Consider the following 17,625-nt stretch of genomic DNA (forward strand, 5'->3'; position numbering starts at 1 on the left):
TGGAACTATCCTTATTCCCTGGCCTATTGCTAGTGTGAAGAACAAACCTCTTTGTTAAAGTCACTTTTAGCCCAATTTTTCTCTTACTTTAAACTGAATGTGTTCCCATATGACATCTATGTATGTATGTATGCATGTACCATGTACGTATGTATATATCTACCTATCAATCGATCATCTATTTGTATCATAAAATACTGTAACAGGGACCTATCCTAATGGACTTCTAATTTCAATTCTGGAAAATTTATATTATACCAACAGCTTAGCTAATTTAAATAATCTCATATTGGAATCCATGTGTGTAAAGCCTCTTCCATATTTACAATTATTTTAACTACTCAGGGTAAATTTTCTTTAGTCATGTAAACTATTAAGACATTTTACCAAAAAGCTTTACAAAAAGTTTGCCCCACCTCTTGGCCTTCTGCCTCTTTTTAGATATTACATGGTGCAGACCCATTCTTGTTTCACAAATGAAGGAAGCAGACAACCTAATCAAATCAAAATGGAATTCTGTCAACCTAAATTTTATGCATTTTCATCTTAGAAAAAAAACTGCCTTGATATGTGTTTCAATTTGTTTGAAAAGCATGAAAGAATAAAACTTCATATAAAATGAGGCATTAATATTACATAATAGCTGTATATAAATGGGATTTTTCTGTATTTACCAAGGCTCATACTCTGGGGGAGGGGTTGTACTTGCATTGAAGTGAATAAAAGACTAACACAGAATTATGGTTTTTTATTAGGACAGATTTTGAGGCTCTATTTGGAATTTGGTACAATGTTAAAGGACTGACAGTTAAGGCTGAGATTATGTACCTGGTGTATAGACTTGCAAGGGTGTGTCCTATATAGTATAATGCTTTAATATTTGCATTCTTGCTGTTTCTATTTTATACATAAAGGAGGTACAGCGTGGCAATGTTAGATGCCTTGAGTAAGGCTGAAGCAACAGTTTGCTGTCAACAGTAACACTACATCAGGAATCATAGCACTTCAGGGTCAGGTTCTGTACCAGTCATAGTATGTCAAGGTCAGTCTGACTCCCATGTCGCTGTATTTCTCATGTGTCCTCACCCATAAAAACAGAGGAAGCAGTGAAGAGCAGTGCTATGACTCCCATGCAGGGAGGGGTCTGGAGTCTAGCATGCTATGCTTTTTATATTCCATTCCTTGACCTCTCCATGGAAACAATGAAGGTATAGTGAATTCAATTTGGCACAGGGAGGCAGGTTGATTCACCAAGTGATATTTGATACTGTCAGATTGAGGCAGTTAGGTCATAAATTTCTTATGCAGTTTGGGGGATAAAGTCAACCAATGAAACGTCTGAATCATCTTTGTAAAGATGAAAGATTTTCTCAGGGAAAGGGTATCTCAGGGAAGCAGTAGGGTGAAGATGAGCCATTAAAAGTGCAGTGCTAAGTCCACACTGTCTGCATTCAAATCCTAGGCCCACTCTGGTAACCCACAGGACCCTGGACAAGGTACTAAAACCTAGCTGTGTTTCAGGTTTTCTGGCTAAAGAATTGGTATAATAATGGTGCCTAATACATAAGGTTTAAAAAGACCAAATGAGACCAAAATGCAGCCCTGGCACTTAGGTAGCAAATGCTTATTAATCAGATAAGTCTTAGATAGTAGCAATATTGCTACTGCCTCCTTTTTCTGCTTAGTGAACTTTGAATCTGTGCTGAATTTGTCTGGTGTATCTCTGCTGCTCACTATCTGGTTCAATACTGTGACTCTGGTTTCTGCTCAGCAAATAGAATGGAACATAATTGTTCTGATTCCCAGTACAGGACTTGGAGGGAATTGTTTTTATCAAAAGTTTTCAAGTAGACAAGGATTGTGGATGTGCAGCTTGCCAGTTGTCTTGCAGTGCTTGAGGCTGTGTGACCATTTCTTGCACATGAACTGTGACTAGAAGTGATATGTATGCTTTTGGGTAGTTAGGAAGGCATAAGGTCCTTTCCCACCTGTCTCTCCTTTGTAAAGGCAATGTCACATATCCCATACAGTATAACTACAAGAGAGGTGTGGCTTATCCAGGTTGTGAGAGACAAAATTTTCACTGTGTTAAAGAACTGAGAATTTAGTGTATATTTTTTGTATTATATAAGAATAAACAAGTGTGGCCCAGGAACTCCCAATAACTTTTTGGAGGGTTTCCTAGGTTTAAATTGTTTTCACCACAATATGATGATGTTATTTCCTTTTAAAACTCGGATTCTATCAGATTATATGGTGGTGTTTTCCAGATGCTATGCTATTCATGATAGTATCATTACCCCTACAATTAATGAAATATGTCCTTAGCAGCAAGCTATTTAATCTGGCAGAAGAACTTTCAAGACAGTCTAATACTGAGGTGTGGCATGGCTATTGTTAGGGGCTTTTGGTGCTGAGGAGATCTTGATTACTGAGAAAAAAACAAGAAAATATAAGGGATAAACTGAGGGCATCAAAGAAGCAGCAAGTCTTCACCCTTTGCAGCCTCAAAACGCAAAAGTGAAGGACTTTGCTTTGAGGGGAAAGCCACAGAGCATTATGTTCCCCAAAGGAGTGGTGTCAGCCTCACAATATTCTAGAATGGTAGCAGTATAGAAACTTCTTTACTCAGAATCAGATTGAGAGTGCTCAGTAACCCTGGAACTGAACTCCTACAGCCAAGAAAGAGGGAAGCCTGGCTACCACTTTAGCTGAAAGCAGACCTTGGCATCATTCATATGGCACTGGTTTTAGATGCATGGAGAGTGCAAGAGTTATGGGTAAAGAAGGCTTTCATCTCAATTTCAGAAGAAGTCCTGGAAGTCCAGGCAGTGTGCCTCTGAGAGGGCAATGTGTGAAGCTGTGAGTATGAAGCCGAAGTTGCAGTAGAGACCCAGAAGTTTGGAAAAGTCAGGAATGTGGATCATCTAAGAAAAGCTACAATATGGGAGCAAATCCAGCTGTGGGACCTATAACCACTGGAAGTGCCATAGGGTGGAATCATGCAAGCTCTTTGTAGGTCAAAAATTGAACAGATTGCAACAGATGCTGGACATGAAACTACAGGACTTAATATTTTCATTGCTGGAATTTGGATTTGCTTTAGGAGGAATACCATCCTTTGTATTCCCCCACTTGAAAATATTGGAATGAAAGTGTTTATCTTGTGCCATTGAGTATTGGAAGTGTTTAACTTTTCATTTGTGCAGAGGCTTTTAGCTAAGAGTTTGCTTTACTTTTCAGAGGAGACTTGGGACTTGGACATTTCAGCAGGTCTGAAACTATTAAGACAGTGACAACTATTAGAGACAGACTAAATGTTTTTTTTTTTTTTTTCAAAAGAGATGTTCATGGGGGGTTAGGAGCAGATGTGATTAGAATGTAATATAATGTTGACAGTCTTAATACTGGTTCTTAAGGATTGGACAAATTGTGTCATAATGTTAAGCTGTGAAACAATAAGAATAAGCATATATTAGTATCTGGAAACCATCTTAAAGAACTTGTCTGGTTGCCAAATTGACAGTGGGTAGATTGTAATGGCTGATACACTGTGTCAGTTTAAGAAGTCTAGAATCTTAACTAGGTAACTCAGCAGTTCTACATTTTAGGGTGTAGAGAACATGCCCTTACTGCTCTAGGGTGTTGTTCACTGTGTCAATTTGAGAAGTTTAGAAGTTTAACTAACTGACTCTACAGGGAGCCAAGGTTCTCACATTGTAAACATCCTGAGCCTGTGCAAGAGGAGGGCAGGGAGATGATGTGAGTGCTATTTTTACCTGACAGCTGATAGCCTGCATATAATACCGGGAGGAAAAGAGGCTTATTCTTGTTTTTTATTTCCTCTCTTGATGCTGCTGCTGTCTTCTGTCACCTTGAGTTGACCCTCTGCCATGCCATCCTGCCTTGAGCCAGCTAATTACGGGCTGAAAGCTCTACCAACTGTGAGCTAAATAAACTTTTCCTTCCTTTGGGTACCAGGTATTTTGTCCTAGTAATGAGAGAAAAGTAACCAAGACACTTGTATTTAAAATTTCACTCTACTTTAATTTATGTAATTGCTTAAGTAAATAACCTGCATTAGCAAAGACTTTTTGAGAGGTTTCAATAACTTTCATGAGTAAAATGGCATCAAAACATTTGAGAATCACTGAAATAGTCTACCTTGCTTTTTACAGAAACTATATAGTAAATCTGAAGCACAATTCAGTGAGTTCAACCGCTATAGTTTTAAAGTTAATTCTTAAAGCTTTATTGATGAGGGAAGGACAGAATAAGAAATATATGTATTTTTAATTCAATAAAAGTTTTTGTGAGGGTGGGGAACTGAAAGAAATGGAGAGTTGATGGAATAGTCAGATGATAGGAACAGAACTTGAAAACCTGGATCATAGAAAAATTAATGATACATAACAAAAGGAATTAGGTAGAAAGCATATTTTATTGCTGAGCATGTTACCAACATTGGTTGGTAATTTCTACCCATAACATTAGCAAGAATTTTAGGGAATAAATTATGCATATATAAGCAGAAAAGTTTAGGAGACAGACTGTGCTCTGCCTTTCCTAATGAATCATTAAGGCAGAGAGGAAGATTTTATAAACACCTGTATTTTTCTGAATTCCTTATATGTAATTGATGGTTATCACTAATCCTTACAATCCAAAATCAATTGTAACTTCTATTTCATATATCCTATTGACTAACATTCACTATAAGAACTTAGGATTTTTTCTTTTCCTTCCCCCTCTACAGTCTGAACTTTTCCCATAAGGACAAAATGAATGTAGTCAGAGATACAGAGATGGGATTATTATGGGGTGGTGGTGCTGATGGGAATTTTTCTGAGATTTTGATTTTTAACAGTTGCTGCAACAATATCCTTTCTGCCTCAGAGACCTGGTGCAAGGTGTGGACAGAGGTTTATTGCTCCTTACTTTTCCTTCAGGTTCAATTCAGGCAGTTTTAGTGGCATCTAATTACTTGTGACTATTTAAGGTCATACTTCCTTCATTCAAATACCATATACTGGTTGAGTTCCTCTTACCTTGGAGATACTGTCTTAGACACTGAGAATACAGCAGTGTGTAAAATCTACAAAGGTCTCTGCCCTTCTAGAGCTTATATCACCATGGAGCAGAGAAAAAACATGGTAACATATAAAGTCTATGAAAAAGTTCTATGGAAAATGTACATTGAAGAAGGAGATGTGAGAGAATGAGAGAATGCAGTTGTTGATGGGATGGACTGTGTAGGTCTCTTGGGAAGAGGGAGTGTAAAGAAAAGCATAATAAAGGAGCTACCCCAGTACCCACAGTTATCAGCTCCAAGGAAATGTGGAGCAATGCAGAGGTTGCCTTTTCCTGAAGGTCAGAAGCAGGAGCTGGTACAACCATTGGGATGTTTTGAGGCTCTTGTGAGTAAAGTGGGTGCTGTTTTAATGTTCCGAGTAGGCAAAAGACATATATTTTGTTGCACTGTAACGAATTACTCTGGCTTCTGTGTAGAGGATGCTGTGTACACGAGGAGAAACAGGAGCACCTATTAGAGATATCCAGGAAATTCACGTAAGAGATGATGTGACCCAGTCCAAAGTGGTCAAGTTGTACAGCTTTGCATTTTTAAGATAAAGTCAATAGGATTTTCTGGTAATTGTCAGAGTGTAATAGAGAAACAGAGACCAGGATGACTGCAGGACTTTTGGCCTGAGTATCAGGAAAAAAAAATCAACTCAGAAGGCTCAGGAGAATATCAGGAACTCAATTTTAGCACTTCTATAGGGTGTCCCCCAAAATTCAGATGTTAAAATCTTCCAATATAATGATATTTGGAGGTGGGACCTTTGATAAGTGATTTGGTCAACAAAGTGGAGCCATCATGAATGGGATTAGTGCTCTCATAAGAGAGAGACCCTTATCCCGTTCACCAGGAGAAAACGAAGTGCAAAAGCACCATCAAAGAGAAGGAATGATACCACCAGACACTAACCTGCTAGTACCTTGACCTTGGACTTTGAGACTTAATAATTATGAGAAATAAATTGTTCTCTATAAGCCACATAGTGTATATATTATTCGGTTATAGCAACCCAAACAGAGTAAGTTACTAAAGATACTACTTTTGATTTTTTGATGATTATTATGTTTCTAAGCACAAGTGGCATGTAGGTAACAATGTACCCATCTGGGGTTCAGGGTATGAACACGAGTTTGGGGGTCTTCAGGGTAAAGATGGTACTTAAAGAAATGAGAGTAAGTTCATAAAGGAGCTGATAATGGTTCAAAGATTGAGGTCTGGATGGCTTTATTTCAAGGTTGGGGTAGTAGGAGAATAATCTGGAAACACGCTGTCCAAGAAGAAGTGACCTAAGGTAAGTGAAGTAATGACCTACAGTAAGGTAAATGTTCAACTTGCCTTTCTTTTAATCTTATCATCTCATCTACTCTCTGCAGGCTGCAGGTATTCTGACTACCTGATTTAGATGAGCCACAGTGTTTTGGTTTCTGTATCCTCACCAATCTAATATTCTGTGTCTTTCATCACTTTGTCTCGGTCCATCATTAAGGAGCATTTTCAATGTCTTTCATATATCCCAAAATCTCTCTCTCTCTTCCTTAATCTATTAGTATATTAAAAAAAACTCTTGTTAGTTATAATATAGTTTTTTGTGTATATATTTGTTATTTATCGAAACTGTAAGCTTTTGGTAGGTAAGAGCCATGGAATTTTGCAGATTATATCACTCACTTATACAGGAAAATTGTGTATCTTGAACAGTCAACAAGCAAATAAGAACAAGAGGAAGAAACAATAAAGTGATGACCATCTTATACTAAGTAATAACTTCATTTAAATCTAATAATTATGTGTCTGTAGAGACAAGGATTTATCATTATATTCTTTTAATAAGCAACAATATAAACAAGTGATTCAACTGCTTTTGGGATAGGATGGATGTTGCACTGTACTGCTTTTGGAATTTAAAATTTTCTTGAAAATAGGAGAATTGAGAAAGAATTAAAAAACCCCAGAAACAATGCTAGAATATAATAATTTTAATAATACAGGAGACAAAGTCTAATTGCAAATACTTTCCTGAACTATTTCTAGGATGAAACTGTAAGCATATAACCTGCTGTCCAAAATCTCTTTGCAGGTTCTCATTTGCTTTCTGGGAAAGATCCTGTGCTCTCCAATTTGGTGACAGGCCCTCTGTTTCTTACTATTCTTCCAAGGCTAATTTACATGTTTACTTTACCTGTCATGGTACCACTGAGTTTCCTGGCTCCATTTATTTATTATTCCCAGCGTACCATAATGTGAAATGCAGCATGAATGAACAATGCCTTTGAGTTGTGAATGCAATAGGCTGCCTATTTAGCTCTAGAAAGTACTGGAGTATGTGACTTATGTTCAAGGGAGTAAATAAGACATTATTAATTTGAATTTTTATCAACTACGGCCATTGCTTGATTAATAATGTAACTTAATTGTTAGTTGGATTAGAAATGAAGGAGAGGAAGAAGATTTTGACTGGAAGTATAAAGACCTAAAACAAAAAAATAAAAAGCAGCAAATATTGTAAAACTAAAAAAAGCCTTGTTCAGGAATAAAAGTTTTTATTTTTGTTCTTCATTATTGACCAGTTTGATTTCCTTGTTTCCACTTTAGGCTCTGCCTTTCCCTGGAGACTCAATGATTTTATGTCTAGTGGTTCATAAGTTACAAGATATCTGGAATTAGGTGGTAAGTATTTTTCTTTTTTTTTTAGTGTGAGCCTGTAAAACCTCAACAGTTTGAATTTTAAGGCAATCAAAACTAAATGGAGTCTTGCATAATTGTTCTTTTCTTCTAATGTTTCCATAAAAGCAAAATACTATAGATAACCTTTGAAAATGTAGAGACATTTTTTTTCTGGATATAAATGGGATGAGAATTAGGATGGAGATATAGATACACAAAGGGTGGTCAAAGTATACAGTAAACATTTAAATTAAATAATTTTAGTAAAAGACACTTTGTCATTAATCAGTCTCAAAATATCCCCCTCCCATCAATGATTACTTATGCCATCATTTTTATAATTTTCTGCTGCATTTCTGGAAGTCCCCTATGTGACAAAAAACGCAGTGAATGCGATGCTGGGTACCATCTACTGGAAGGGCAGGCTCATAAAAATATTACTGGGTGTCCTTATTCTCTTTATTCACTAAATATGATACCCTGTGACTTCTGGCTGTTCTACAAAGTCAAAATGACCATGAAAGGTAAGCATTTCAAATCAAGTTTAAATCAATTCAGGACCTAGAGGTAGAAAGGATAGTGCAACTAAAGACACATTGGAAAGAGGACCTCCAGAACTGCTTCAGCAGTGATGAGAATAATGCAGCGAGCACTCCATTAGACAAGAAGGAGTGCCCTGAGAAATACGAAAAACTGCCTTTTCTGCAATAAATTTTAAAAATATAAGCACTGTATTATTTGATCACACCTCAGATAGATGAATAGCCAGATAGCTGATAGGTAGATAAAATTTTAAACTTAATATGGAAATAAAAAAAACCTACCAGTTTTTGCTTCCCCACAGTCATCAGGCATTTGGAGAATATTCTCCAAAAATGAAGTGCCAACAAAACAATCTTTTGGATTACTTGGGCCTTTAAAGGACCAAACTGATGACAAATAGTTACTATTGTGAAAACCCCCTTAGAAGTATCTCTGAAAATGAAAGGATTGAGACATAAGGCCAGTGAAGCCTCAGAACTTTTTATTAAATCATCCATTTTTCATTTCTATATTTTAAGAATAGTCAGTCCTTTTGCTGCTAGCACAAAATGACCCACACAATGTGTTCAATGGCTTTTCTTATTCTTTTATTATAAGAAATGTGTTTCGTTTCTTTTCACCTTCTGGGGGTCCATGGCCCTAGAACTTCTAGAAACTTGGAAATAAATACCTGAAGGAACAATTGAAGCTGACTTTGCAGATCTGGCCATGGCTTGGGCAATAGACTTTGACACTGAATTAAAGAATAATATTTTGATGGAAGATATTATTTTTAGGGCCAGCCATGGTACTTTAGAAGAAATGGAAACAGACAGCATCTTTTCTCTAAAGTGCTGACGCTTTGATTTGCCCTGGACAACATTGGTGGGAATGAGGCCTGAAGAATGTTGCTAGCAGGAAAATGAGCATAAGGATGGTCCCAGTAGACAGAGATTTTCTGTCCCAGGAGACAGAAAGTGGTTGGAGATGAAGTTAGCATGTAAAATAATCAGGGAAGATTATTTTAAATACAGGGACTTATCCACAAATGCAGAATAATCTAGAGAAATGAGAATTTAACGTAAGTTGCTCTGGGGAAATAAAAAAGACCAAGCGGGAGGTCAGATGTGACCATGAGTGAAAGAACATAAGGGCAAAGGTGAAAGTGAGAAAGATTTAAGACACTGGGAGTTGTAGGAGAAACCTAAATGGCTTGGGAAAATAATGGTACATCCTGATGGAATGATTATTGCTTAATTTATAATGTCTATATTTTCTGGAGTTCTATGCTAGGCAGAAAAGGGATAATATAAATTAGATTAATATATGTATTCTTGGCTAGATGTTAAACAAAATATGAACCTGAAAGTTCTTATCTACATATGGACTGCATGGCCAGAGAAACAGGTCTTCTATGGTATAAATTCTATATTACAACTAGAAAAATACAGTTCACTTACTGGTTAAATATCTGGAATACACACAAGAAAGAAAAAGAATTTATGCACTTGCCAGAGTAAAAATATTATGGAACTGGTGAAGAATAATCTTTTTCTATATGTATTTTGGAGAGACATTTTTACCGTACCTGAGAAAGGAAACTAATAGTGTAACAAGGAAGCAGGAAGGGGTGATTTAAGTGTAATAGTTACATGTATAATTTTACTACTTAGGGGAGAAACTGATAAAATTAAATCATCTTTCTGTAACAGAAATAATCACATAGATAGGACTTGATTGGTTTAATTTAAAGGATCAAATGGGCACAGAATGAGTGTAGAACATTTTCTGAGATGAATAAATTTACAATAATTTCATACACTAACTGGAAAAAATTAAAATTAACTGAAGTGTGACTTACAAAGCCTGAAAATCATATTATTGCATTTGCTTAGTATAATGGGTAGAATTAGTACCTATCTAAATAGGAGGTAGAGCTAGACCATATAAGGCCCATGAATTCAGTAAGTATCTTTTTAAATTGTATAGCATTTATTTAAATACATTAGACCATTTGTATTTGTATGCATTGAAATAACTGTGTATTATAGTTGAAAAATCTTGGTATTGGCTAGCCTTTTCCCTTCGCCTCATTTTGAAAAGTTTCTAGCAAAATGTTAGATGAAAAAGACAATGTAACACTAAAATTTTTAGAGAGAACTTTACACTTAAATGATGCATATTTAATATTTGAATGCTATTCATGTTGAAATAGTGAGACATAGGAGAAAAAAAATCTTGATGCTTCATAAATATAACAGAAAAAAAGTACTGACTGTATTCCAGCAAAACATTTGAACTTTCCTCCATCATTAACTATTAAATAAATAAAAAATTTACAAAAAATTTTCATGTAAAATTTTATTGGTTTCTCTCCTAAGTAAGTATTTTTTCATTGAATTGTTCCATTTTATCTGAAGACACAGGAGGCTGAAAATTTGTTCGTTGGGAATTCTACTGCAGGCTCAATCATTTAATTTCTCCCCAGTATCTGGCAGACAACTCCAGCCATGTCCTGAGCTCACAAACACCATTTTCCTTGGTCCTAGGACACATGTGACTAACCTCTTTATTGCACTCCTGTGACTCCAAACCAGAAGCTGATAACATTTTACAACTGTGATGAAACAACCTCAGATGTTGTAAAGGAGTAGGTCACCTTTAGTTCTTGCAGAGTCTGACACATGAGAGGTAAAGGGAGATGAGAAATAATGGAGAGGCTTCATGGAGCAGTCCCTGTCAAGTTAATCTAGCCATGCCTACCTTGTATAAAGTATTATGAGACTCTGTTGCTTTGCTCAGCATTTCGCTGGATCATCCCACTTACTTCCACTGTATCATTCTGTGGGTCTGTTTGTCCATTCATTATTGCCTCTTCTCCATTCAAAAGGGCAATAATCCCTTATTATATGTAATTTCACTTTCCTCAATTTCCATTACCTGTGGTCAACAAAATATTAAGTGAAAAATTCTTGAAGTAAACAGTAAGTTTCAAACTGAGTGCCACTTGAGTAGAGTAATAACATCTCCTGGGACCTTTTCTGAGCTGCTCGGATCTGGTATCATCCCACTGTTTAGTGTGTCCAAACTGCCTGTGCCACCTGCCTGCATATCACTGATAGCTGTCCTCATCCTGTCCTCGAACAGAAGCACTGAAAACCCACCTAGATCTGAAGGCAGTTTAACAAGGACACTGTGGAGTTACTTGTTTAGGCCTCTTGGTCTTCTCGTTGCCTTTTGTGTCTTCCTACTTCTCACTCAGTATCTTGTCATCACTTCTGTACCTGTAAATCATGCTCTCTCCTCATCTTTCCAGTGATAAGATATAGCTCAAGGTCATTTGGGTCATCAAGCAGCCATTTATCTTTACTCTTTATTTTAGCAATGTCTTTTGTTAATAGGTGGATAGAAAATGAATTTGTCAGACATATTTTGGGGCGCATTTCAGGAACATTGCTTCTTTCAGAACTTTTTTTTAGTAAATGTTTGTAGCACATAATGTTTACATTCTTCGTGGTGTGCTGTTGCATGTACATAGTACATCTTCATTCCTTTCCCTCCCCTCCTCCATTTTCTTTCCATCTCTTGACCTTCCTGTTTAAGAAAGATCTGTATCCCTACTTCCTTTTATTGATTTTTTTTATTTTGAAGAGAATAAAACCAAATGAGAGAAAACAAAATGGGGACAGTCAAAATAAAAAGAGGGACATACTACATGACTTAAAACCAAAATATAAGATGATTAACAATAGTTACCATAATGCCTCTTGTTATCATCAAAAGAATTGCCCATAGTATCAGGCTTAATAAAATTAAATAAAATAGTACAGAACAAAATCAATAAAAATGAAACATTGGAGACGTTATAGGACTTCAAAAGAAGGTAATAGTCAAGCCAGAATGGTTATCATAGTGAATCTTATTGTCTTCAAAGTAGTTGCCTATACCTTCAGATTTGATATTATCAAACAAAATAGATTAGAATAAAATCAGTCAAAACAAGACAATGATCAAACAAAATTTCTCTCTAGAATGCCCCTCAGTATTTTTTGTAGGGTTGGTTTGGTGGTCATGGACTCTCCCAGTTCCTCTTTGTCATGGAAGCATCTTGTTTCTCCATTAATTTTGAGAGATAGTTTTGCAGGGTACATCAATCTGAATTGGAGGTTATTTTCTTTCAGGGCTTGGAATACTTCATTCCAAGCTCTTCTTGATTTGATAGTTTTGTGTCAAGAAGTCTTTCATGATTCTGATGGGTTTTCCTTTATAAGAGATCTGTTTCTTTCCTCTGACAGCTTTTAATATTCTGTTCTTGTGTTGAATTTCTGGGATCTTGATTATTATATGTCTGGGTGTAGATACATTTTGTTATACCTGGCTGGAGTTCTGTATGCTTTATTTATCTTAATATCATTTTCTTTTTCTATGCTTTGGAAGTTTTCTTTAATTATTTCTGTAAATAGCTTTTGTATTTCATTTGTGTTTACCCCTGCACTCATATTTTTACTCTTAAGTTATAAATCCTCTTATCATCTTCTAGCCTTTGTATTGTTACTTCCTGGTTTCTTGTTATTTTAAAAAGATCTTTCCTTTCACAATCACAAGTTGCAAACCTGTCTTTAAGGATTGATAGTCTATCTTTAGTTTCTTTCAAGCAGTTTTGCCAGCTTTCAATGGAAGTTTTTAATTTCCTGGTAACCTCTTTGTTTCATGTATTCTAAATTTTTTTTATATTCTTCATTGAAGGTTTCTCTCCTTTTTCTATGCTCCTCTATTCTTTCGTGTGTGTCTTCTTTAGAGGTGCTTAGCATTTCTTTTATTATTTTTCTTATATCTTCTTTTACTTGTAATAGTATTTCTGTTTTAAGTTCTTTTATAGTTTCATGAAGTTGTTTCTTTATGTCAGATGCTGTTACTTCAGAAAATGCAGGTGTGCAACTCTCGATCTCTTCTGTGTTTACCTCTTATGGACCAGTACAGCTTGGGTCAGAGTTCAGAGACTGCCTTTAGTTTCTCCTTCTTGTCATGTTCCTGGTTTCTTCCAGAGAGGTGAGTAGTGGAGTCCCGACACTTCCTATATTGGTTAGAATTACTCTGAAGCATGCTGGCTAGGTACTTTTGCTCTTTGCTGCTTTCCCCAATCTGCTGGCGACTGCTGGAGTATAAGCAGGGGTGGTGCAGGCTGGTCTCTCCCTTCCAACCTGGTTAACCACAGGGAGTCTTAACAAAGTTTGTGTGTGCCCCTTGGTAAGGGTTGGTTAGGGATAGCTTTAGGGAAATCTTGGCCTTGGCTAGTGGGCTAGTCTCACAGGGGTGAGACTCAGTCCAAACGATTTTCATTAATCTTCTCTGTGCTAGGAGTGGCTAAATGAAGTCAGCTGAAGTTCTGGTTCTGAGCTTATCCTGCCCAGATCCAAAACGGCACCTGGCCAATCTCCTACTCCCACAGGGGGACTGAGTCCCCCATACTCACTGTGGACCAGTGCAGTTCTGTGATCCACTGCTCCCCTCTGCCACCATGTCTCCCCACTGAGGCCTTTGGGCTTGCCAGCCACCCTCTTCACTGTGACCATGGGTCTCTGGATTCTAGTGGTGCTTCTCACACAGTGCCACTGGCTCTGGTGAAAGCACAGCCGACTACTGCCTTCTGTTTAAGTTTTTCTTTTCTTTTTTTTTTTAATTCTCTTTGTGGGCTTCACTTCTCACTTTAGTGTCTTCCTGGGTAGAGAGGACCCATTTCTTTCTTTCTGTCTTCTCCAGAATGCTATGTTCCAGCTTCTGGTCTCTTAGAGAGGCTATTTATTCTGCTGCTTACTGTTCTGCCATCTTCTCAGAATCTCTCCTATTATTGTTCTTTTATTTTTCTCTTTATTTATAATTTGTGTTTCTTAAATAACAGAACCATGCAGTATTTAAGCTTGTATGTCTTATTTATTTGCTTAATATTAAAATTTCAAGGTACACCCATTTTTTTTACAAATTACTCAAGTTTATTCATCTTTATGGTAGAATAGTACTCCATTGTGTATAACTACCACATTTTCTTTACCCATTCATCTGTTAATGGAGATATAGGCCTTTTTCAAGCTTTAGCTGTTATGAATGGTGCTGCTATAAACAAAGGTATGTGTGGATCACTGTAATAAGATACCCTGTGAGAGGATTAACATAAGAGTAAATTAAAGATAGTGATACAAGATCGCCAGGACAAAACTCTTATTTCTTTCCATCTTTTTTTTTTTTTAACTTTTATTTCTTTAGGACAGAACCATGTAGCAATCATTGAGTTTGTCAGGGACACACCGTGGGGAAGCACTCAGACTGCTTCAAAGATCAGGGGCATCCAAGGATATGATCCCACTTGTCTAGCATAAGCACAATGGGATACAGTTATGTAACTATGACTTAGCATGAGTAAACATTTATGTGTTGAATATGGCACTGTGTAAGAATATAAATATGAGATAACAACCTGCAGAAGAATTACACAAGAAAGATGCAGGTGTCTCTTGTGCTCTTGAGTTCTGCTCTGGCCCATGCTCCCTGCTGTTGTTGCTGATGTCTTGCCGACATGCATTTTTTAACCTGGGGCCTTCAGCTATGAAAATCTCCCTTGGGCTTCCTGAAAAGGCCAACACACACATAACCTTATTTTTATACTTTTGATACCTGATGTATAAGACAATCTCTCTGTATTACATGGGAGGCAAGTGGGGTTTAAAAGAGCATGACATTTCTTAAAAGTTGTGGCGTTGGTAGGTGAAGAAGCCAAGACAGACTGAGGCCATCATCTAGGCTACCTCACAGTGAGTTTGCTTTCACTAGCAGGAAGAACTGGTTGAGACAAACAAAAGAACTAAGCACATTGTTGAGGAATCAGCACAGCTGGTGTTAGTAGGTACAGAAGTTGGGTTAAAAAAAACTTCATGGAAGGAATACATTTATTTCTATCCAGTATCTTCCATACCACACCTGGAATCATTTACATGGTCTAAAGTATTAAGTGCTTATTATAAGTCAGGCACCATACCTGACTTGCAGATGCAGTAGCGAAGGACATGGAACTGTTGACATACGGCGTAAACCTCTACTTTCCCACCTTCTTGGTAAAATAGAACTCACGCCTTCCTCTGGCTTTACCACCAGTGGTGGTAAACACATGGCATGTGTGCTGCAGCAGGCTTTTTGCCGTCACTGAAAGCTCTAAGTGGCTCACCATCACTGTGTGTAGGTCCTATGTATGTACCACATACTACTCTCCTTTCTTCTTCCTTTTCTTTCATCGTTTGTCTTACTCTTGCTGGCCCCTGTCACTCTCCTAGGCAGGGCTGCATGTTACATTTCTATGGGAATAGTTTGAATAGCACACTGAGTAATAATTGTGTGGGTTCATGGTTGCTTTTGGCTTCATGGATCTATTAAAAAATATAATAGTTATACCATGATTGATTTAGTATAAAGATGACTATATTAATATTATATATTAAAATATTTTTACCTAAGAGGTTTTTTCTTCTGTTTTTAAAACTAAAATATTTTTACAGACCTTGCAAAGTACTATGGGCCCTAGTTTCTGTACTTATTGTGCCTAACAGATATTACTGCAGATCTAGGTACCATCTGGTCCAAAGATGCTGTTGACCAGAAAGCCAGACAAAATTAGGCAAGACATACTCTCTTTGGTTTATTGTGATCTGTCTGTTTGTGACTTTTCTGGGTGTTTAAAACTTTTGCCCTTTTGCTTTGACTGAGTAATCATCACTCACTTGTCACTTGATAATTGCCTAATTATATTATTTGGTGATAAGTGAAGTTTTCTAACGACAAACTCTTCCAAACAGCTGTGATTGGATTGGTTGTTACTTTATTTAATTTACAATTGCATTTGTAAAACTATAATTAGCCCAATTCATTTAATGACCCCCATCACAGGCTGTAGAATATTTTTCAAGGATGTTTTTAATTACACACAAATCAACAACATAATTTTAGAAGGGTTCAAGTGAAGTGGCATTCATGTAATTTCTACCACCAGTCCTAGGCCAAGGATTTAGTAATGTTCCTCCCTTCTCAGTGAAAAAGGTTCTTAATGAAACAAAATGTTTTTCCAAAAGGTTGAATTCATCTAGTAATTTAGAGATATATCTTTCTCTTCAAAAGTTTTAGAATCAGTTCTTGACCTTTTCTATTCTGTGCCCAGGATAAATATATTTCTTTGGATAAAGTTAATGATGTTATAACTGATCCTGAACAAAAGGTTAAGTTCTTATAAGGACCACAATTGAATTTTTAGTTAATCTGTAAAAAGCAGCTGTATCTGTATTTTGTTTTTCCTCATAATTTAAAGGTCTCTTTAATTAGCTGTAGCTTAGAGGGAATCTGTGTTATTTTTCACTCTTTTAGGGAGACCATCATGGTGACATTTGGAAGATTCTAAGGAAGGGTGATGTTTCATTATTTTTTGTACTTGCTAAAGCTCAGAGTACTGAAAAGTCTGGATGGGGCAATAAAAGTTTGTGTGTTGAGCAAAATATTGTCCAACTGGCCAATCCTCTATGTCTTGGGAAATATCTAGAAGCTTGGCAAGAAGTTGTTCTCAAGAGAGCATGAATGCTGCCAATTTTCAATTGGCCAAGACACACTACAAGGGCAATCTTCACTCTGAGCAACCTGGCATTTCCATTCCAATTGGAATCTGCAATGGGAAAATGCACAGGGGAGGAAGATTAAACAAACCTTTTCAGATTTCTGTTTCAGGTGAATCTTTCATTTTATCGAGAACATTCTCATCTTCTTTTGATCACTGACCATTTGAAACATTAGGGGACAGTGTGCACATTACAGGTGAGTTCTCAGAACTGATGAATGGCAAGGGCAGATACAAGATGAGCAAACTGATCTATTTTTATACATATATAAAAAGCACAGAACCAGCCCAAACAGTTCAAATTGCTGCTAATAAAATTTTAGATCTGCTGTGTGAGATAACCTGCCTGACACATTGGCCCTTGCTCAAGTAGCTCCCACCACTGATGCGTGTTCGGGAAATAGTGACAGCTGTGCTGTTTGCCTGGCTGCTTCCATTTGTGAAAACATGGAGGTAGATAGCAGTTACCCCTACAGGCTCCTTTACTGTGAATCTTCTTTTCTAGTTGCAGCCAAGAGTAAAACCCCAACAGAATTGAATAACAGTCATTCAGACAGAGCCTACCTCAAACAGGTTTAATTTACTTTTTTCTAAGAACATCTCAGAAATTAGAAAAGGAGATATTGGCTCAGTTGAAACTTATAAACAGTATTTTTGTTCTTAAAATAATATTCATTATATATTATTTTATCATAGGCACTGGTGATAGTTT

The 17,625-nt window shown here is 36.7% G+C and overlaps 1 long non-coding RNA gene across 2 annotated transcripts in view; it reads left to right on the top strand.

The window, feature by feature from the left end:
* LOC134477296 (uncharacterized) overlaps positions 1–17,625 on the top strand; it is a 212,566-nt gene that overhangs the window by 123,721 nt on the left and 71,220 nt on the right. For both annotated transcript variants that reach the window (XR_010049256.1, XR_010049255.1), the window contains exon 11: positions 7,673–7,747. This is a non-coding gene — a long non-coding RNA (uncharacterized LOC134477296). The remainder of the gene's footprint in view (positions 1–7,672; positions 7,748–17,625) is intronic.

Source organism: Cavia porcellus, unplaced genomic scaffold, assembly GCF_034190915.1.
Source record: "Cavia porcellus strain 051 isolate PalLab524CR breed Dunkin Hartley unplaced genomic scaffold, mCavPor4.1 scaffold_1, whole genome shotgun sequence".
NCBI lineage: Eukaryota > Metazoa > Chordata > Mammalia > Rodentia > Caviidae > Cavia > Cavia porcellus.